The following is a 23823-nucleotide window of genomic DNA, read 5'->3' on the forward strand; positions in this document are numbered from 1 at the left end:
ATTTAATTACTCCCCAACCCATTTTGACAGCACTTCCCAAACCCTGGACTGGAAACACCAAGCAAGATGAAAGCATAAAGAAGATGCAAAGGGCTGGAGTAACTCAGCGGGTCAGGCAGCATCTCTGGAGAACATGGATACGTGATGTTTCGGGTCGGGATGTTTCTTCGGACTGATGGATTAATCTTTGCTTCTGTCCCAGTCCCTGCTGCCCGATCCGCTGAGTTACTCCACCATTTGTGTCTTTTGTTTTGTAAACTAGCATTTGCAGTTTCGTTGTATCTCCAAGGGCGATATAAGGGCGTGGAACAGGTTGCACAATATCCTGACAATATTCAACGCTGGATCTGAATCCTGGAACTATCTTCCTAATAGTATTCTCGGAATAGTTTCATCAAGACAGACATAGTTCAAGAAAGTGACACACTACCATCTTCTGAAGGACAAATTGGGGAAGGTCAGTCGCCAGATATTGTGAATACAAAAAAATAGTGAGAATGCATATGCTGAATCAATCAGATGATTCATTCTTCATCAACAATAATAAAATTATATGCTGGTGGAAATCAGCGGGTCAGGCAGCATTTGTGGAGGGAAATTGTCATTTGGTGGCATGATGCCACTCTTGTAAGCAAATGAGACTGAATTTATGCTCTTAATTTATAAATAACTTCAATGGTTCAATGATACTTAATCTGTAACTACATAGTGAAATGCTGTGTTTTGCATACAAATAAGTAAAATCAAACATACATAATCATGTACGATTATACATAAATATGAGTGCAATGATTGTAATAATAATAGATTACACTGAGGTAGTACACAAAGAACACCTTTCTGGGGACATCTTGTATCTTACAAGTTCTTAAAAATATTGAGTCTTGCAATGTTTTGGCGGCGGCACTTGTTCGGTTATGTAAGGGTCGGCCTTTACCACTGATGGTTAAGTCTTGCTGTGCAAAAGCCCTGACCACTGTGTTTCCCATATTGCATCAATGTACTCAGTTAGCTGTCAAAGGTTTTGCTGTGTACAAAAGAAACTGCAGATGCTGAAATCATAGGGCAAAAACAAAGTGTTTGAGGTACTCATTGGGATAAGCAGCATCTATGGTGGGAATGGACAGATGACATTTAGGATCGGAAGCCATTTTTTGGACTGAGGAGATGGAAAGGAATCTGGAAAAGGGAGATGGTGTTGGAGCAAAGCCTGGCAAGTGATAGACGGATACAAGTGAGGGGGCGGGGGGTTGGGTGGCAATTGGTAGGTGGATGGTATAGGTCGCTGAGACGTGAAGTGAAAATGAGATAAAAGGGTGTCACACAAGAAAAGAAAAGGAGTAAAAAGTAAAGCTGGAGGAAGGGATGCACATGGAAGGGGTCAGTGGGGATGGGAAAGAGGGGGATAAAAGGGAAATACAGGACTTGGGGTTGGAAGATGAGATAGAAAAGAGCAGAGTGACTAATGTGGTGGGGGACAGTAGGAAAAGTGTGCGTGTGCATATTGACACCCTGTGTCCCTCATAATTACTCAGAGTTACAATCCATTTAACAAATTGTCTTTGAAATTTGTAGACACAGTTCAGAAATAGCAAATATTCTTTCTGAAGTTATTAATGGTTCTGAAGTCTACTTTGCAGTCGGTACAATAAACAGCAAAGCCAGGAAACAGCTGTGATGGAGACTGAGCAGTCCGCAGTAGCCTTTTGGTGTTCTGCACAAAGTACCCTGAATGTAATCCTGTGACCCAGATGTTTTCTCACTGCAACTAAGCTCAATTTGTCTATTGCCTGCCTGCTCTTTCATTTAATTATTAAAAAATACAGCATGGAAACAGGCTCTTGGTTCATTGAACCCACGGCAACCATCGATCACCCGTCCGCAATAATTCTATATCATTTCACTTTCTCATCTATTCCCTACACTCTTGGGGCAATTATACAGAAGCCAATTAATCTACAAACTCGCACAGCTTTGGGATGTGCGAGGAAACCGGAGCACCCAGAGGAATCCCACCCAGTCACAGGGAGAGTGTGCGAACTTCACACAGACAGCAACTGAAATCAGAATTGAACCCGGATCTCCAGTGCTGTGAGGCAACAGCCACTACCAGCTGCGCCACTGAACGCCCGGATTGTGGGGAGTATATGCATGTCTAGTTGCAGGATTACGACACCTATTTCACTGAGGGGAGTTGGTGCCTATTGAACTGTAGAGGGATATCACCAGTTTAGCAACGTGCAGTCAGTGCTTGTATAACTGTTAGGGGTTGACATTTGTTTAACCATGGGTACTTGGAGCTTGGTTAACTCTGAGGAATTGGCAGCATTTTGTTGAGTGGGGAGACTGCACCTATTTAATTGTATGTAGTCCCAGATATTCTCTTTAGGGAGCTTGTGCCTGTTACACTGTGGGAATTCTGCCCTTGTTTAACTGTGCGTATTTATTGGTATTGATGTTCTTTTATTATTGTCACGTGCACCAAGATACAGTGAAAAAATTTCAGTTGTACACTCCAGTGAAATCATATTATTCATAAGTACAATCAAATCATACACAAATATGACAGGTAGAACAAAGAGAGAAAAATATCACAGTGCAGAATATAGTCATAGTATTATAGTGTTGCTCTGTTTCATCATTGTTTGAAAAACGGCACAATACAATGGTGTCATCTACAATTTTGTAGATGGAGTTAGAGTGAGCGACACGGTGGCGCAGTGGTAGAATTGCTGCTTTACAGCGCCTGAGATCCAGGTTCGATCCTGACTGTACAAAGTTTGTTCGTTCTCCCCATGACCTGCGTGGGTTTTTTCCGGGTGCTCCGGTTTCCTTCCACACTGCAAAGAAGTACAGATTTGCAGGTTAATTGGCTTGGTATAATTGTAAATTGTCCCTAGTATGAGTAGGATAGCATTAGTGTACGGTCGCGCAAACTCGGTGGATCGAAGGGCCTGTTTCCGCGCTGCATCTCTAAACTAAACTAGGGCAGAATGTAGTCATACAGTTGTGAGCGTATAAGGAGTAAAGTAAGGCAGTAGAGTAAGTTTAACTGTGCGTGTCTGTACCTGAGGTATTTGTTTAACCATGAAGAGTCAGTGCCTTTTAAATAAAGAGTTTGGTGTTATGACATCCAATCAGCCACACAGAGACCAGAGTCATAGATGCAATTACATTGTTTGGCGGCTGATTCCATCCCTTAGTCTGTCTTTTGTCTGGTCAGTAATTGATTGCTGCTGTTTGACTCAGACCCCCAATCTAAGCTGAACTCTGTCATGCATTTTGACTAGACAAGTGCTGAACCTCAATTATATTTGCATTCTAGGAGACCAGAATTATTTTCATCTTGTTGCAGATTTGCATTTTCTGTAATTACATGAAATCAAGCTTCCCGAATGAATTTCAATACCTTATCCGTATGTCAAAAAATCTTGAACAATATTATTTAACCTTTTAGAAAAGCATCCCTATTAGGAAATGCAACATTTCAGGTTACTCCAAATTATTCTCCCAAAATACCAATTTCAAAGTTCCAATTTAAGTACACACAAATCACCTATTTCCCCAAATGTGAGATTCTCTCCAGGATATGGGAATCTCACATCCAGAATTAGAGATGCTTGCTTTTTTCCCCACATAACCTGAATTCCACATAGCTACTGTGGAGTCTAGGCCTTTCCCTCTACCCCAGATCAATTCCATAGTAAAGGAAATAAATGAAAAAACACAAACACAAAATAGAAAGAAGAAAAATAAACTCTTTTGTGCTTTCTTTCCTTCTTTCAGAACCTTTATATTTAACTGAGACATTCAGAAAACATTTCTGCCGTGTAAAACACCTATTCCAAAGAATAAAAGATAAGATTAATGGTTGGGATCCTCTCACATTCATTCATGTTCATAAAGAGTTAACTGCTTCTGGAAACATAGTTGGTCCTGAACATTTATTTCACATAATACTTTCTTCTGGTCACATCCTATTCCTCGGACATTTCGGATTAATATTCTAATATCTAGCCAACACATATATGATAAACACCTAACAGCCTTTTCATTTGTTCACTGGTTTATGTATTCTTTCTCTTAATTCAAATTTGCAAGCTGCCACACCTCATGCAACACTTTACAATTTGCAGACTCTTCGCACTTTAACATTCAGAAAATCACTTAAGCTCAAGGGTTAAGTTAACAATACAGCTTAACAAAAGATCATAACATTTTTAAGCAGCTGCTGATTATGGTCAGAACAGCAACAGACAGATCTATTTTAATTTGATTTGTAAATTAATTACTGCTAATCTACTGATCTGACCTGACAGTTCAAGTTCACCAGATGTGCAGCATTCAACACTGATAAGGGTAACAATAGTGAATTTTCTTGTTTGAATTTCGCAGCTTGTGGTCCTTTGAGCATAACTTCACCAAGGAATTGAGATTCAGATCAGCCATGATCTATCTGATATAAAGGATTAATCAGAAAGGCTAAATGGTCATCTCATTTCCTATTGTCTGTCTTGTGCAGAAGAGGGCAGGGTGGAAGAGAACCATAAAGAAACTCCCAATCTGCAGTTTGGGAATAGTAGCCATTAGATTCTAACATTTCCATATTCCATCCACTGCATTATCTTAATTCATGGGAGTAATTTACATCGAATTACCAGAATGATGGGATGGCCATTGTTTGGCCAAAGACAATTGCTGGGGACCCAAGTAATGAGGGCTGGGATCCATGATTGGTAAGTGGTAGGGAATTGGATAGCAGGAAAGGCCCAAGGAATCCTTTTTGGTTCCAGTGCTAATCTTAGCTTCCACTTCATCATTGATATTATCCTGCTGTCTCACATCCTGATGGCTGGCACATAGAATCAGAACACCATTTCAATATTAATGAGTCCCACCCTGCCAAATAATCATAGAAACAATCTTGGTGGTTACAAAATATCAGCCAGAGAACACAGAGTTCAGAGTTATATCTTAGTTATGATGGACTTGCATTTCTTAATATTAGACAATGCAAATGCCCTTCCATAGACCAGCCCATTATCTTCACAACACACAGTACAAGATAGTGTGCAGGATGAAGCAATGCCCAAGGAAAGGCACTGGATTGAAGACTTCCACAGTGGCTGAAGATTTGAGTATTTCTGATGTTTGTGAAAGATGTGCAATCCTGGACACTGATAAAGATAATAAGGGTAAGTTTGCTTCTTTATTGTTTTTAGCTTGTGATCCTTGCAGCCTAAATGTCTATCTTGGTCAAGGACACATATATCGATCAGACATTTTGCACGTTTGTCATTACTAATGGATAAGATTTTCTTTGCATAGTCCTAGTTGGATTCTTGTAGCATCATCAGTCCATCCTGTTTAATCACTTATGGAACACCCTTCACATTGTCTCAATCAGACACTTGTTTAATCATTTTGTCATATCTTAATTTTGCGCCTGCTTTTGACCACGTTTTCTCTGTTAAATACTATTTTTTGACTCAGTAGGCCACATAGTTCATTCCTGCTCCTATTTCTAATGTTCCCATGTTCCTAATTATACAACTGTTCATTACTTACATAATTTTGTTGCCTCATTGCATGTTGTTTGTAGTCAGATAGTTTGTGGACTACATTTTTCCTCCCTCTACTTTTTACGTTCATTCCTATTTACATTTGTAAGTGATCACTTAGATGTAATGATTTAAATATTCTCTTTGTCATCCACATATAATATTTTCATTAAATCTTGTGCTACTTAAATCAGCTTAAATAATTATTGACCTGGATAAATATTTTTCCTGTAAAAGTTGGTTGAGTTGCAAAATTTGCAATTACTGTACGTGCGTTCTGAAAGCTTGTTGCCAGCGTACTAATTCTAAGATTGTTTTCTTTCATAAACCAGTATGTTGCTCACTGCGATACAACTTGCGGTCCTCATCTTTCTTGGATTATCAGTGACTATGTTATTGCGTTCTAATATGCAATTGCGGTCATGGTTAATAATCATCTGAGCTCATCGGGAATTGACAACTTCAACCAAACCTGGTCAAATTATACTTCCCAACATTATTTCCAGCAGGTATGTAAATTGCCGAGGAAAACAGAATGGGTGTATGTGGTCAACTGTGGTTCAGAGTACCAGGAAATGTACTGTACTTACATGGAATTCTTATTGGTATCATTGATATTTTACTGTGGGTTATTGATCTAGACAGAAAATCAATATTTCTAGATGAGAAAAAGGTTAGAAAAGGGATAAACTGATGATAGCAATGGATTCAGCAAGCTGGAGTAACTCAGCGGGTCAGGCAGCCGCTGAGTTGGGATCCTTCTTCAGACTCTTTTCCCTTGTATCTCTTTTATATCTCACCAGTTTAATAGTGTAAGCAAGAATGAGGGTTAGACTGGATGGGGATGACGAGCCTGAAGTGTGAACAAGAGTATTACACTGAATGTGATATTAACAGTTCTGGAGAATGCAGTTAGTTTGAGACAATTATTCAAAGAAATGACAAATTAGCAAGAAAATGTGATTTGACTAGTAATAGATGACTCCAAGTTTATATCTTACCATTTTCCTTATTCATGCATTGTAGATAATCTAATTCCATTCTCTTCAGACCTGTTACCTCGCATTATTCCAGTCAACCCAATGCCTCCTCACTCCCTCAACACCTAGCGTAACTCCACTCTTGCCCATACTTTATCCTCTTAATCTCCATCCACTCTAAACCTCACTTACATTTGTACATCCTTTAGATAACACCCAGTTTATCCAGTCTAATTCCACATTTCTGCTCCATCCCCATAAACTTTAACATTCCACCTCGTTTAGTTCTTTGTATTTCTCATATTCTTTACTATTTCGTTCATTTTAATATCACTTTTCTTTTCACAGTTGAAAACTCACTCCCGATATTCTTAAATACTTGACTCAGTCTAATCCAATTATTCTGTCCATGCCTTGTACTTATCTAGTGTTTAATCAATCTCTCTTCTCACACAGATGTCTCCCCAACATTTCATTCATTGTCCCACACAAAAAACCATGATACTTCAACCTTCTGCCTGCCACCTCTTCTAATGCTTCTTTTTCACTTCAGTCCCTGTATGTTTTAATAAACAATTATCTAGTCTGACTAGGGGAGGAGTTGGCTGCGCCTAACGGCTGCGGCTCTCTGGCAGTCTGTTGTCTTTTTTTTCTTCTTTTTTTTTTTGTTTGTGTCGGTGTTGGGATGGTTTTTGTTTCTGTTTTTGGCTGTGTATGTGTGGTGGGGGTGTGGGGTGTGGGGGGGGTGGGGTGGGGCGGGGGGAAACCTTTCTTTTATTAGGTCTCTTCCCCGGGGCGCAGCTCACCCGCGGGGCCTTCCATCGCCCGGCGCGGCTCGGCTGCGGGACTTAACATCGCCGGCGCGGCTCGGCCGCGGGACGTTTCGGTGCCCGGCGCGGCTTGGCCGCTGGACTTAACATTGCCAGCGTGGCTCGGCCGCGGGACGTTTCAGTGCCCGGTGCGGCTCGGCCGCGGGACGTTTCGGTGCCCGGCGCGGCTTGGCCGCTGGACTTAACATCGCCAGCGCGGCTCGGCCGCGGGACGTTTCAGTGCCCGGTGCGGCTCGGCCGCTGGACTTAACATCGCCCGGTGCGGCCGTGGGACGTTTCAGTGCCCGGGGCGGCTCGGCCGCCTGGCCTTCCATCCCCTTGCAGGGGCTGTGCGTGTCGGTTGCCTCGGTAGGGGTCGAGCTGCCTGTCCGTGGGTGCGGGGGGAAGAGAGGGGAAGTTTTATCATATCATATCATATCATATATATACAGCCGGAAACAGGCCTTTTCGGCCCTCCAAGTCCGTGCCGCCCAGCGATCCCCGTACATTAACACTATCCTACACCCACTAGGGGCAATTTTTACATTTTACATTTACCCAGCCAATTAACCTACATACCTGTACGTCTTTGGAGTGTGGGAGGAAACCGAAGATCTCGGAGAAAACCCACGCAGGTCACGGGGAGAACGTACAAACTCCTTACAGTGCAGCACCCGTAGTCAGGATCGAACCTGAGTCTCCGGCGCTGCATTCGCTGTAAAGCAGCAACTCTACCGCTGCGCTACCATGCCGCCCTTTTTTGTTGCCTCCATCACAGTGAGGGGGTGTTTGGAGTCACTGTGATGGATGTTTGTGTTGGGGTCGAGTGTCCTGTGTTTTTTTCTTTTTGCTGTGTTTTGTGACTGCTGAAATTTTGTTCGGTGTTGTGCCGAATGACAATAAAGTGTTGCTATGTTGTTATGTTATGTTATGTACTTATCTCCATTTGTTTCCGGATAAGGTCCACAACTGGAGTGTTGATACCCAGAGTTGGATTCTAAGTGGCTTCTGCTATGGCTCTGTTGTTTTCCAATTTGCTGCTGGATTCATTGCAGACAGAGTTGGAGGGAAACTACTTGTTGGTGGTGGAATACTTGGCAGTGCTGTCTCCACTTCTGATTCCACTTGCAGCAGACCTTGGAGCTTCCTATGTCATGGTTTGGCAGAGGGATGTCGCATGGATTTATATTTACCTTTTGGGTGTAGTTCAGTGGGAGTTTGTAAAAATGTTGGAGGAATAACACCTCATATTTAGCTTGTGCAGCATACACCCCAGCGGTATGAATCATGAGAGGGAAGGAACAGACTCGTGAAGCGGCAAGTATTCCAAAGGTCAGATCTCAGGAGGATCAGGGGTCAGAGGACAGGCAAAGCCTACATTAGGACAAATGCAGCACGAGTCAGAGGCAGAGGAGACGGAAGCTTGCGGTCAAGAGTACAGGAGTGGTTTGAGATCGCAATGTTGAGTACAAAAAAGTGTACCTGAGACCTATATATATTTAATAGACAGAATATATCAGCCCAATATCAAGACTGATTAAAGAACCTTATCCTTAGATCAACATAAGTTACAGAACCATTTCCCACGATCATGGTCAATCAATGATTCGAGCTGAGAGTTTATTATTTATCATTCCAAACAGTCTCAAATCCTCCACAGACGTTTTTCATGAGGACTAATACAGAACCATGCTTTCCCACAATATTAATCAAAGAAGTGTGTTCTTTGGAAGGGCAAATTACAATGTGATAGAGGTGCTATCAAAAAATTATATTCCCAAACAACATGGAGAGGAGAAGAGTCATCAAGAACACCACTGAGGCAGCGGAGAAAGCCTCGAGGTGGCTCTGGATCAGGAGGAGGTCCATGGGGAGGAGCAAATGCCACCTGAACACAAGTCATAGTCTGATCAACCACGGCTGGGTCACCCAGTCTGATGTTGAAAGACCCGAAACACCCATTGACCCCAGGTTACATCACTGATGATGTGTTCAGGAGCATCAAGAGATGTATTTTATCAATCACTGAGTTGGCGAAACCAGTGGCGACCAGGAATAGACTGGTTGACAAGCAAGAACAGGGTGGTGACGACTGGAGAGACAATGGACAGCTCGGAAAGACAGCAGGCGGGGCGGGGCGGGTTGGCAGCCCATACCGCATCCTCTGTGAGGAGGAGACCCAACTAAGCTACAGATCAACTCATGGAAAAATACCCCAAGGGGTGCCAGAGAGGGGGGAGGATGAGCACACAAATTTGACGGACCAAAGGCTAACGACTAATGGCAATGGACAACTGACTATGATTATGAAATGCAGATATGGAAAGGTCTGCAAGAACAGCCGAGGCCTGAAGATTCACCAGACCTGGATGAAGTGTTTGGAGGGAGAGGGAGCGTCACAGCACACGGGTATCTTACCTGGTGAGACGCAGGAGGAGCCAGGCCCGGAAGCACCCCATAGAGCCGGAAGCCACCAAGTGGCGCAACTAGTCCCTCAGAACAGACCTCTGGAGAAGGTTCGAGTCAAATGGCCACAGGCCTGCAAGACGGCAGTCAGGCATCAGTTCGACAAGGACGCCGACAAGGTGCTAGAAGCAACAGCGAAGGGAGTCGTGGATCGAAGGCTGCAGACGATGACGACAATCATCGTCAGCCTAGCTGTGGAAACGGTTTGGAGCAGTGGAGAAGAAGCCTGCCAAGAACACCCTTCACCATGAACCAAAGAGCAGCAAAGATCCACAAGATCCGGCAGCAGCTGAAGTCCCTCAAGAAGCAGTACAAAGAGGCCTGTGAGGAGCAACTTGGCTGAGCTGCGAACCATCCTGAGGAGGAAGCTGCTGACCCTCCGTAGAGCTGAGTGGCACCGAAGACGCCAGAAGGAAAGAGCCAGGAAGCGTGCATCCTTCATAGCCAACCCCTTCGGCTTCACCAAACAACTGCTAGAGAACTTGGAGAGGAAAGTCAGCAGCTTCCTCAGAAGGTGGCTGGGACTGCCCAGAAGCCTTAACAGCACCACCCTTTACGATAATAACACCAAGCTCCAGCTGTCCCTGAAGTCCTTGGAGAAGGAGTTTAAGGTGACACGGGCCAGAGAGGTGATGCTGTACAGGGACTCCAGCGACCCCAAGGTGGCTCAGGCAGGGGTGGAGATGAAAACTGGGAGGAAGTGGAGAACCGGCAAAGCTGTGTTGCACGCGGAGTCTCGGATACGCCGCAGAGTCCTGGTGGGAGCAGTGACCCGGGGAAGAGCTGGTCTGGGAACCTTCCCAACTCCCCAGTTTGGCAAGCCAAGTGGAAGGAGAGGCGCAGGCTGGTCCAGGAGGAAGTGAGGGCAGCAGTGGAGGAGGAGAGGTCCAGCAGAGCAGTTGGCTTGAGGCAGCAGGGGGCCTGGACAAGGTGGGAGCAGGCCATGGACCGAAATGTCACATGGACTGAGCTCTGGCAGGCTGAACCACAGCGTATCAAGTTCCTAGTCCAGGCAGTGTACGATGTCCTGCCCAGCCCATCAAACCTCTTCATCTGGGGCAAAGCGGAATCTCAGGATTGTCCGCAATACTCAGGCAAGGTGACGTTGAAGCACATCCTGAGCTGCTGCCCAAAGGCTTTTGGGCAGGGCCGGTACACCTGGTGTCATGACCAGGTTCTGAAACCCATTGCAGAAGCCATCAGCATGGGAATCAGCAGCTGCAGACGAGCACGCCCCACCACCCAGATGATCACCTTTGTGAAGGCTGGAGTGCAGCTGCCCAGAACCTCAGCAGCCAAGAATCCGTAAGGAATCCTCGTGACTGCGCAGGACTGGCAGCTTTCTGTCGACCTGGTGAAACAGCTGGTTCCTATGGCACATCGCCACGACCATTTTGAGGCCAGACATCCTCTCAGAGGCGACCAAAAACATTGTCTTGTTGGAACTGACAGTGCCGTGGGAGGACCGTCTGGAGGAGGCCCACGAGAGAAAGAAGACCAAGTACGAAGAGCTGGTCATAGACTGCCGTAAGCAGGGCTGGAAGGCAAGGTGTATGCCCATCGAGGTTTTGCAGGGCAATCGCTCTACAAGGCCTTGAGTGCACTGGGCATCACCGGAATGGAGAGGAGAAGAGTCATCAAGAACACCTCTGATGCAGTGGAGAAAGCCTCAAGATGGCTCTGGATCAGGAGAGGAGGTCCATGGGGAGGAGCGAATGCCACCTGAACACATCCACAAGTCATGGTCTGATCAACCACGGCTGGGTCGCCCGGGCGAGCGTGTCTGATGTTGAAAGACCTGAAACATCCAATCACCCCAGGTTACATCACTGATGATGTGTTCAGGAGCATCAAGAGATGTATTTTATCAATCACTTATTGATAAACTAACATGATACCTAGTTTGTGTGCTGGCTGGATGAGTGCCTTCAACAACCAAGAACCTTGACACGATCCAGGACTTGTTTGAGAAGCTGGCTAACTGACCACCCTGAACATTCATTCCCTCCAGTACAGCACCCCATTTCTGCAGTAATGGAAGAAATAAATGTTCAGCAACAAGATCCACAGAAGCAACTCTCACAGCTCCTCCTAAACTTACAATCTCTGCCATCTAGATGTCAGCAATACCACTGGTAGATTTTCTTCTATGTTACACATAGTCTTGATTTCAATATCGCTAGGTAAAAATCCTGGAATTCTATACAAATGGCATTTTGCTTTGACCTTCACCCCAAGACTGTGAAGTTTAAAAAGATGGTTAACTATTGCTTTCTCAAGAATAATTGCATGGCATAAAATATTGAATTTACTAGAAATGGCCACGATGCAGGAACAAATCAAAGCAAAAGCACACAGAATGTAGAATAGCACAGCACAGGATCAAGCCCTTCGGCCCACAATGTCTGTGCCGAACATAATGCCAAGATAAACTAATCTCATCTGCTTACACATGATCCATGTCCCTCTATTCCCTGTATATCCATGTCTTTATCTTAAAGCCTCTTAAATTCCACTATTATCTCTGCCTCCACCACCACCCCTGACAGCACATTGCAGGCACCCACCACTCTGTGTAAAAAAAAATTGCCATGCACATCTTCTTTAAACTTTGCTCTCTCACCTTAAAACTATGGCCTCTACCTTTTGATGCTTGTTCTGGTTCTCTCTTTCTCCCCTCTCTATGTCTCTCATAATTGTACATACTTCTATCAGGTCTCCCTGCAACCTCCGGCGTTCAAAAGAAAAAAATCAATGTTTGACAAATTTCTTGTCGCAAATACCTCTTTATCCAGGCAGCATTCTGGTAAACTAAAAGGCCCTACCATGATTTTACTTGAAGAACTGTGTGTTAATGTTAATGTTGACTTTAGAAGTGCAAATACTGCAAACAGATAGCTTTCATTGTGTGCTGAACTGGACAATGTAAAGAAAGCTGCAAGATTAATCATTTTAACATCCTCCCCTAAATGTACACACAAACCATGAAAACTATGACCAACCAGAAGCAATTTCACAAGGCTTGTCATATGTAATGAACGTGCGCCCAATCAAAGGTTGAAATAGTGTCATTTTGTGCTGCATTATTCCATGATTCTATGGTCTCTTTTTTTTTTTTTTTTTTTTTTTTAAATTTAAATATTTTTTTTTTTGAAAAGCATATGTACAAATAGAAATAAAAGACAACTTTGTTACAAAGTTCTTACATAGCTTCAATTTTTAAAGAGAGAAAATAAAAAATAAAGAAGAAAGAAAAAAAAACTATAAACTATTGGAAAGAGAGAATAAGAAAATTTAAAAAAAGGTATAACTATAAAAATTAAAGGGGGTAGATCTGGGAGACAATAACCACAGTTGTACATCCAACCCTAAACTCAAGTTTCAACTTTTAATTTAAATTTTTTATTTTAGTCCTGTGCCAAACCCATTTACTTTTCTAAAAATTCAATAAATAGAGACCATATATTAAAAAATAACTCAGGTTTGTCAATTAAGGCAAATCTTATTTTTTCCAATGCAGGGTCTCTGTCATTTCCGTAGTCCACATTTTAATTGTGGGGGTTATTGGTTTTTTCCAAAATTTAAGTATTAATTTTTTTGCAGTTATTAAACTGTAATCAAGAAAATGTACCTGACTTGTTGTAAAGTTTGTAGTATGTTCTGATAATCCTAATATAATTAATTTTGGATCCATATCCAATTGCTTGTTGATAACTTTAGAAACTATTTTAAAAATCTCCAACCAGAAATTTTGCATTTTTATGCAAGTTACGAAAATATGAGCTAAATTAGCTTCTTGAAATTGACATTTATCACAAATAGGAGAGATACTAGGAAAAATCCTATTTAATTTCGTCTTCGAATAATGTAATCTATGTATTATTTTAAATTGTATTAAGGAATGTCTAGTATTTAATGAACATTGGTGAATATGTTGTAAACTTTCATCCCATATATCTTGCATTATGAGTTGATTCAATTCGTCCTCCCATGCTCGTCTATATGATTCTGATGACGGAATGTCAGTATCTAGGAGAGTATTATAAATAAAGGATATTAATTTATTTGAATTATAATGTCGATTCAGGCATACATCAAGAGTTTCTGGACCTCTAAACTTATATTCTTGCATGTGTAATTTTACATAATCTCTAAGTTGTAAATATCTAAAATAATTATTAACATGTAATCCGTACTTCTGCTGTAAATCCTGAAAAGAAAGAAAAGTTCCCTTATGATAAAGATCTCCCACCCTTTTAATTCCATAACTTTTCCATTGAGCAAATCCTCTATCGAAGACAGATGGTTTAAAAGAAGGGTTATTCGCAATAGGGAGGAAAGCAGATAATTTACTCAGTTTTAAAGTAAAATTTAATTGTTTCCAGGTACGGATAACACTGTGTATAATGGGATTACCTCCATATGTTTTTTTATTTAAATTTATTGGAGCTAAGAGGATCGCACCAATATCAAATGGTAAACAATCCTCTTTCTCCATCTTTAACCAATCCGGTTGTTGATCAGTGTCATCCAACCAGCAGGTTATATTTTTAATATTAACCGCCCAATAATAAAATAAGAAGTTAGGTAAGGCAATTCCTCCATTAGTTTTAGACTTACATAGATGTCTTTTATTTATTCTATGAGTCTTGTAGTCCCAAATAAAATTAGTAATAATTGAATCAATTTAAAAAAAAAACTTTTTTGGAAGATAGATCGGAATTGCTTGAAATAAGTATAGTAGCTGTGGAAGAAAGATCATCTTTATAGCATTACTATGACCAACTAATGATATAGGAAGTGTTTTCCAAAATTGGATATTTCTGTGTAATTTAGTGAGTAGAGGAGGAAAATTTAATTTAAATAAAGAAGTATATTTCCTAGTCACGTAAATTCCAAGATATTTAAACTTTTCATAGGCAATTTTAAAAGGAAATTGTTGAAGTATGGCCGGATTGTGCTCCATTATTGGCATAATTTCACTTTTGTACCAGTTAATTCTATAACCTGAAAATGAACCAAATTGAGTTATGAGATTTAATAAATTCGGAATGCTAATTTCTGGCTTTGTAATGTATATTAATACATCATCCGCATATAAATAAATTTTATTGGTTGTATGTTTAGTGTTATAACCATGAATATCTGAATTTGATCTAATACTCTCAGCAAGTGGTTCTATAATAAGGGCAAATAGAAGCGGAGATAGTGGGCATCCTTGTCTATAACCCCTAAATAAATGAAATTTGGATGACAGCATTTGATTAGTTAATATTCTAGCTGTTGGGGATGTATATAAAAGTTTCACCCATGAACAAAAATTTTCACCTAATTGAAAATTTTCCATCACTGAGAAAAGATAGGGCCATTCTACTTGATCAAATGCTTTTTCAGCATCTAGCGAGATGATTGCTAAATCTTCGTTTAATAGTCTATTTGAATATATTATATTGAACAAGCGTCTCAAATTGAAAAATGAATATCGTTTAGCTATAAAGCCTGATTGATTGGGGTGTATCAATTTATCTATAACTAGACTTAATCTATGAGCTAAGATTTTCGCTAATATCTTCTGATCAGTATTTAAAAGAGCTATCGCTCTATACGAACCAGGGTCTTCAGAATCCTTATCTTTTTTAGGAATAAGTATTATTGTTGATTCAGTCAGAGTTTGTGGTAATCTCTGTTGTTTAAAGGCGTGACTATATACAGTTTGCAAACGTGGAGAGATCAAATCACTAAATTTTTTATAAAATTCATTATTTAAGCCATCAGGGCCAGGAGTCTTCCCATTTTTCATGGATTTAATGGTCTCTTCAACGTCTTTCATAGTTATTTCTGCGCCCAGTGAATTTCTGTCACTCACATTCAAACCAGGAAGGTTACATTCCTGCAAAAAGTTTTGCATCTGCGCAGAGCTATCTGTTATTTTTGATGAATATAATGACTGATAAAATTGCAAAAATCTCTGATTAATATCCTTGGGTAGTTTAAGCAAATCTCCGTTTTCTGATCTAATTTTATGAATTGTAGAATCAACTTCTAATTTACGGAGTTGACGTGCTAGCAATTTCTGTGGTTTATCTCCAAATTCAAAATGTTTTTGTTTAGTATATTGAAAAAGCCTTAAAATATGAGCTGAGAGTATATAATTTAACTTATATTTGAGAGCTGCGATTTTATTATGTATTTCAATAGAGGGAGCGATGGCATTTGTTATGTCTAACTGTTTTATCTGACTTTCTAGGTCATGTTGTTCAACCCGCTTCTTCTTGTTTTGAGACGCTTGAAAGGCAATAATACATCCTCTCACAAACGCTTTAAATGTTTCCCAAAGCAGGGACGCAGGTGTTTCAGGGAGGTCATTTGCGTAAAAAAAAGTTTCAAATTACGATTTAAGATAGTCATAACATGCTGTTTCATTTAAAATTTGAGGATTAAATCTCCAATTGGTCTGTTTCCCCGTTACTCCTTGGAGTTTTACCCTAAATGTTAAAGGGGCATGATCGGATATAATAATATTATGATATTTTGAATTATACGTATAAGGAATAAGTTTGGAGTCCACCAAGAAATAGTCAATTCTTGAGTAAGTTTTATGCACTGGTGAATAAAATGAATACTCTCGGCCTGAAGGGTTTTCAATTCTCCAAACATCTTTTATATTTGCACTATTTATATAAGAGTTTAATAATTCACACGACTTGGATTTTGTTTTCCTTTGAGTTGACGATCTATCCAAATAAGGATCTAATGTACAATTTAAATCTCCTCCAATTATCAAGTTATATTGTCCAAATTCTGGAATGGTATTAAATATATATTTTTTAAATAACGGATTATCAAAATTTGGTGCATAGACATTCACCAATATCAATTTTGTAGAATATAGTTCTCCCACTAATATAACAGTGTCGACTATAGAGGAAGTATGTATAAATGGTATACCCTTACGAATTAAAATGGCAACACCTCTTGATTTAAAGGGAAATGATGAGTGAAATAATTTATCAATCCATTTGCCTTTCAATCTATTATGTGCTACATTTTTGAGATGAGTTTCCTGAAGGAACATTATATCAGCATCAATAGATTTTAAATGTGAAAGTACTTTACCTCTTTTAATTGGTTCATTAATACCCTTGACATTCCAACTACAAAATGTAATACCTTTACCCCCTGTTTTCCTAGTAGTATCTTGCATCTTAACCGATAAAAAGCCTATAATAAAGCAAATGGCCTGGCACCCGAACTACAACATTTTTCTTGAATGAAGGGTGGATGATCTTTTGTACTACCTAGAATGTCTCCCGGAAATATCTCCCAAAGGTATATAAATTCTGAAAAATGACATAATAATAAAAATTGAATCTAAAAAAAAAATCAATATATAAAAGGTTAAAAGAGTGCAGGAAAAAAGAAGAAACAACTAAAACTACAACTACAATTAGTGCAGTTAGTGATAGCCACCCTAAGGTGGCAAAAAATCTAAGGACTTCCGTGGGATGTAAAAAATAAATAATACTAGCTCCGTTTTTTAACGAAGTTGTTGTTTTTTAAAATTTTTATAAAAGAGAGTTAAACGGGGCAGGCCCGAAACTAATTAGTCTATAATAAATCGATTTTTCTGTCTAAGGTATATTAATTAAGTGTTCGAAGTAAAGTTTACATAAATCAAATATTACTTATACTTCTTATTAGCAATGATTAATAAAAATATATATGTTTTTTGATTAATAGTAATTAGTTACGGTTAATATTCGTATAGTATATACTAAGCTTAAATCTTTAGGTTTTAATATTTTAAAGTCCAATCAGTTGTCTGCCAATTAATAAAGCCGTGAAGTCATATTCAACCCTTCAGCGACCCTTCGATCTCCCGAGCGAATTCCAGTGCTTTATTGTGGTCAGTAAAAAAGGATTCTGTTTGATTGTAGGTAACTCGAAGTTTTGCTGGATACAACATACCAAATCTGAGCGCTGGGATCTTCCTAAGAATAGATCTTGACTCATTGAACAGTGCTCTTTTCTTGACCACCTCAGCAGGGTAATCTCTGAAGATGCGAATCTCATCGCCTTGAAATGATAAAGTTCTATTACTAGCAATTCTCGACAGCATATCTTCTAAAACGTGAGCATAATGCACCCTCAGTATCAAATGCCTTGGAGGGGCGTTAGCACCTGGCCGTGCTCTCAGTGCTCTGTGGGCTCGATCCAGCAAGGGCTTTGAATCCATTTTCAAAACTTCTTGTAACAGCTCAGCAGTAAAGTCACGAAGGTTTTTAGCTTTCTCTTTACCTTCTTTAACTCCAAGAATTCTTAAATTTTGTCGTTTAGAATGACCCTCTAGGTCAGTACATTTTTCAGTTAATTTCATCAATAAATCAGATAAACGCTGAGTCTCCGTCAATACGGCTTTTGTTGTTTCAGCACTCGTCTCGGCTAAAGTTTCCAACTCACATATAGCCTCATCATGTTGTTGTATTGACTCAGTGATGTGGTTCACCTTACCGGAAAAATCAGAGTCCAACTTTTGTAGCTTGGAGGTTACTTCCTCCATGTGTTCATTCATGATTCCACATATTTCAGCCTTTGATGTAGCCAACTGATCCTTAATAATAGTTAGTATTTCCCCCTTCATTCCTTTAAGCGATACTAATTCAGCTTTCATCTCTTGGAGTTCAACCGTCACATTTGTTACTTGAGACTTCATTCTATGGTTTCTTAAGCCGGATTGTGCATTTCTTCTTGCTCCCAGTTCAGTATTCTCCCCTCTCTCATATAATCTTATTGCGGTATACCCTGTCCTCTGCTCCAATTTCCTCCTTGGTTCTTCCATAGATATTCTTTGTATGGCCAGTATGCTTTGAGAGACTTTGTCTTCTCCAGTGCAGTTCCTCAAACGGATCAAAGGGTGTGGTATCTGCTCAGAGGGTTGAGATCGCTCCTGTTTTAGGTTATGCTTCGTCCAGATTAAACCACTAATAATCGAGTCAATGCAAAGCAGAGAAAGCTGACGAAAAGATCAATAAGCATGCAGATGGAACAATCAAGAAAATGGATAGATGTAGTTCCTGGAATTCAGAAGCCTACCAGAGACAGCCATGGCAGATCCAACTGCAATGGATTTTCAGACTGGGCAGATACTTGCTGATTTTGAATGGAGGACATACTGCATTCAGAAATCTCATATTATTACAATGCTCTCATTACGTTGCAGTGGTTTTAGCAACATGGTGCCACTAATAGAGCTTCTACCTCGCAGAGCCAGAGACCGAGATTCAATCCTGGCATTGGGTGTCATCTGTGCAGAACGTGAATGTTCTCCCTGTGACCACATGGGTTTCCTTGGAGTGCTCTGGTATCCTTCCACATCCCAAAGACATGCAGATGCTGAGGTTAATTGGTCACTGTAACTGGTCCCTGGTGAGTTGGTAGATGGTACAATCTGGTAGAAACTGATGATAATATGGGGGTGTTATAAATGGAACTAATGTAGGATTAGTGTCAATTGATGGTTAACATGGATCTGATGGTGAAAAGCCTGTTTCAGTGCTGTCTTGCTCAATGACTATAAAGTGAATGGTGGGCACTTGCATGTGTTATTTTAATTTAATATTTCCCCATTACCATCATGAGTGGGCTAGGATATAAATGGGGTGACAGGCACTTTATGATCTAAATAATTCAGTTTGTGAAAGAAAAATTGCAGGATTAACTTCCGAATGTTCCTGCTGATTTGCTGTTTGTGGAAGAGCTACAGCTGTATTTTGTTTAGGTCTATCCACAGCAGTGGTAAAATGGTACCAACTTAATATCTATTCGGCTTTTCCAAATCAAATTAAAAATTGATAGTTCTGCTGTTGTTCTACAGTCCTCCTCTCAAAATGAAAATATTCAAATCATTCTGTGAGTTACAGCTCTGAGGGACGATTTACTCGACATGTGACTGTTCTTTCAAAACCTATCATTCAAGCAGCATCTGAGTTACAGCTGATGATGGCATACAGGACGTTCATTGCTGCAAGATGTCAGTAAATTACGTTAGGTAACTTTTTGAATATTAAATCAGATTAAGGATATTCAACCTATATCATCTTATATATCACCTGTAGTATTTATGACCTTATGTATCACCTGTAGTATTTCCGTTCTCATGGTTTCATTGTTTTCGAACGTATCAAGTAAATGTAAGAACTAGATGCAGCAGAACGAGCTCTGCATTTACCCTCTCCCATTCGGAAAATCGTGATGACCACGATTCCACATCAACTCTTCCTGGTCTGTATCCTTGTCCGATTGGCAATCTATCACAGTCATTATTCTTTAAGAATGGCCCTTGAACCATCAAAGTGTAAGGAGATTTTATAGATTATAACTATATCCATTATAGATGAGGCTCTCACTAGGGCCTCTTCAACATCCCGCAGCTCCGCTCTTGCTCCCCCTCCCCCCATTCGTAACAATAGTCAATAGTCAATAGTCGTTTATTTGTCACATACACATAAATGTGTAGTGAAATGAAACATTACCCGCAGTTGACCAATAAGACCAATAAGAATAATCAATAAAAATGCAATAACACATACAATCACAAACTAACACCAAACAAAAAGAAACATCCATCACAGTGAGTCTCCTCCAGTCCCTCCTCACTGTGATGGAAGGCCACAATGTCTTTTCTCTTCCCCTGCCGTCTTCTCCCGCGGTCAGGCTGTCGGGGCGGTCGGGGCTCCCGACATTGAAGCCCCCGCTGGGCGGTGAAAATCCCGCGGCCTATTCCAGGCCGCGCTGGACGGTGAAAGTCCGCGGCGGGCCGACCCAAGCCCCGCGATTCGGGGCGGGCGAACACGCTGCCTCTGCCGCTGCCGGAGCTCCCGATGTCGGCCCCCATCCAGGGGCCTGCGGGCTTCCGACGTCCACGCGGCCCGCGCCGGAGCCTCCGGAGCCTCCGGAGACGAGTCGCAGCCGCTCCCGCAGCATCCGAAGGCGGCCAGCGCCGCAGGTGGCGAGTCCGGGCCGCGGGCTCTGCGAACCAGAGCCCCAGGTGGTCCCAGGTGCATGGCCGATGGTAGGCCGCAGCGGGAACGGGGACACGACACAGAAACAAAGGTCGCGTCTCCGTTCGGGAGAGAGAATTTTACAGTTCCCGTTCCTCCTTCCCCCCCCCCCAACATAACATACAAACCCTACACCATATTAAAACTACAATTCAGACAAAAACAACAAAAAACACAAAAGACAGACGGACTGCAGGCAAGCCGCAGCTGCGAACAAGGACAGAATTCTCCTCGTTCTCACCTTCCACCCCATCAGCCAGCGTATCCAATAAATCATCCTCCAACGTTTCCGTCACCTACAACGGGACCCCACTACTGACCACATTTTCCCATCCCCTCCCCTTTCTGCGTTCCGCAGAGACAGTTCCCTCCGTAACTCCCTGGTCCACTCGTCCCTTCCTACCCAAACCACCCCATCCCCGGGCACTTTCCACAGCAACCGCAGGAGATGCAACACCTGTCCCTTTACCTCCCTCCTCAACTTCATCCAAGGACCCAAACAGTCTTTCCAGGTGAGACAGAGGTTCACCTGCACCTCCTCCAACCTCATCTATTGTATCCGCTGCTCTAGATGTCAACTACTTTACATCGTCGAAACCAAACGCAGGCTCGGCGATCGTTTCGCTCAACACCTTCGCTCAGTCCACCTTAACCAACCTGATCTCCCGGTGGCTGAGCACTTCAACTCCCCCTCCCACTCCCAGTCTGACCTTTCCGTCATGGGCCTCCTCCAGTGCCATAGTGAGGCCCACCGGAAATTGGAGGAACAGCACCTCATATTTCGCTTGGGCAGCTTGCAGCCCAGCGGTATGAACATGACTTCTTCAACTTTAGATAGTTCATGTCCCTCTCTTCCCCTCCTCCTTCCCAGTTCTCCCTCTATCTTCCTGTCTCCACCTATATCCTTCCTTTGTCCCGCCCCCCCTGACATCAGTCTGAAGAAGGGTTTCGACCCGAAACGTCACCCATTCCTTCTCTCCTGAGATGCTGCCTGTCCTGCTGAGTTACTCCAGCATTTTGTGAATAAATACCTTCGATTTGTACCAGCATCTGCAGTTATTTTCTTACACTTCTTAAACTTTACGGCACCGATACGGGTTAGTTGTACTTCCAGTTGATCACATCAAGATAACTAACTAGTTGAACAACTGAAAATCTACACGAAAGAGAAAAAACTATAAATTAGTGCAAGTTGAGAGATTGTAATTAACTTAATGGCATGACAGTGTAGCAGAATATGCAAACTCCACTCAAACAGACCCGAGGTCAGAATTGATCCCAGGTCCCTTGAAGTACGAGGCAGCAGTGTGATTCTCCTCTCCCTGCTCCCTTGTCTGTTTTCTAGAGGAGTTTGGGAATTTATGTGGTGCTATTGGTTTAGGCTTGGTGAATAGTTAAAGCGCATCGTTTACAAAAGGGATCCATTAGGGTGTTTTGATGTTTCAAGTTGAAACTTGATACCATATTGAAACGTCTGAAACGTCATATTGTCTCAAAATTAGTTGTCAACCCAGCAAAGCTGCTGCTCTGTTTGCTGAAGGGGTTTTACTTCTTAAGACATATGTATATATTGTGTACGCAAGCAAAGGATCTCACTGTGCCTAGTCACATTATAGGAAGGATGTCGACAAAATGGAGAGGGTACAGAGGAGATTTACTAGAATGTTGCCTGGGTTTCAGCACTTAGGCTACAGAGAGAGGTTGAACAGGTTGGGTCTTTATTCTTTGGAGCGTAGAAGGTTGAGGGGGGACTTGATAGAGGTTTTTAAAATTTTTGAGAGGGACGGACAGAGTTGATGTGGGTAGGCTTTTCCCTTTGAGAGTGGGGAAGATTCCAACAAGGGGACATAGCTTCAGAATTGAGGGACAAAGGTTTAGGGGTAACATGAGGGGGAACTTCTTTACTCAGAGGGTGGTGGCGGTATGGAATGGGCTTCCGGTGGAAGTGGTGGAGGCTGGCTCGATTTTATTATTTAAGAGTAAATTGGATAGGTATATGGATAGGAGGGGATTAGAGGGTTATGGTCTGAGTGCAGGTAGATGAGACTAGGTCAGGGAGAATGGTCGGCGTGGACTGGTAGGGCCGGACAGGCCTGTTTCCATGCTGTAGTTGTTATATGTTATATGTTATATGTGACAATAGAATATTCCTATTCCTATCCCTGTTGGGGAGACGATACCAGCTTAACAACCCGTCCCTTGCTGCGACAATCTAATAATGTGTATTTCCAGCGTTGCGATTGTAAATTAGAAACATTCATTGCGTGCTCTTTTGCAGACTATGCAGCCAGCAAAAAAATCTACTGCTCCCAATGTTCAGGTTTCGGTGAGTTGATTCTGTTATTGTGCCTCCGCTGTCATGCTGTGAAAACGGAGAGGATGAGACGGACTTTCTTCCCACAGGCCATCAGGACTGTTAACTATTATAACTCCAGGGACTAAATTTTATTTTCGGTATTAATTTTAATTTATATGCTGTAATTGTGATTTTTTTCTTTTTTTGCACAATCCGCAGGCATTGCAACTTTCACTGCACATCGTGTATGTATATGTGACAAATAAAATGGATTTGACTTGCCGCAATGTCTTAACGCTTTGCAGATCTAGGGCTGCAACCTCAGATAGACGCAAAAAGCCGTTGCAACTCAGCTGGAGGGATTGGCAGCATCTCTGGAGAGAAAGAAATGGGTATGCAGCCTGTCCCAGCTGAGTTACTCCAGCTTTTTGTGTCCATGTGAGGTTTAAACCAACATCTGCAGCTCCTTCCCACACACGGGGTGCTTGTTGTGCAGCTTGTTGTGCAGCTTGTTGTGCAGCTTGTTGTGCAGCTTGTTGTGCAGCTTGTTGTGCAGCTTGTTGTGCAGCTTGTTGTGCTGCTTGTGGTGCTGCTTGTGCTGCTTGTTGTGCTGCTTGTTGTGCAGCTTGTTGTGCTGCTTGTGGTGCTGCT

The sequence above is a fragment of the Rhinoraja longicauda genome, chromosome 5 (genome assembly GCF_053455715.1).
Source record: "Rhinoraja longicauda isolate Sanriku21f chromosome 5, sRhiLon1.1, whole genome shotgun sequence".
NCBI classification, from domain to species: domain Eukaryota; kingdom Metazoa; phylum Chordata; class Chondrichthyes; order Rajiformes; family Arhynchobatidae; genus Rhinoraja; species Rhinoraja longicauda.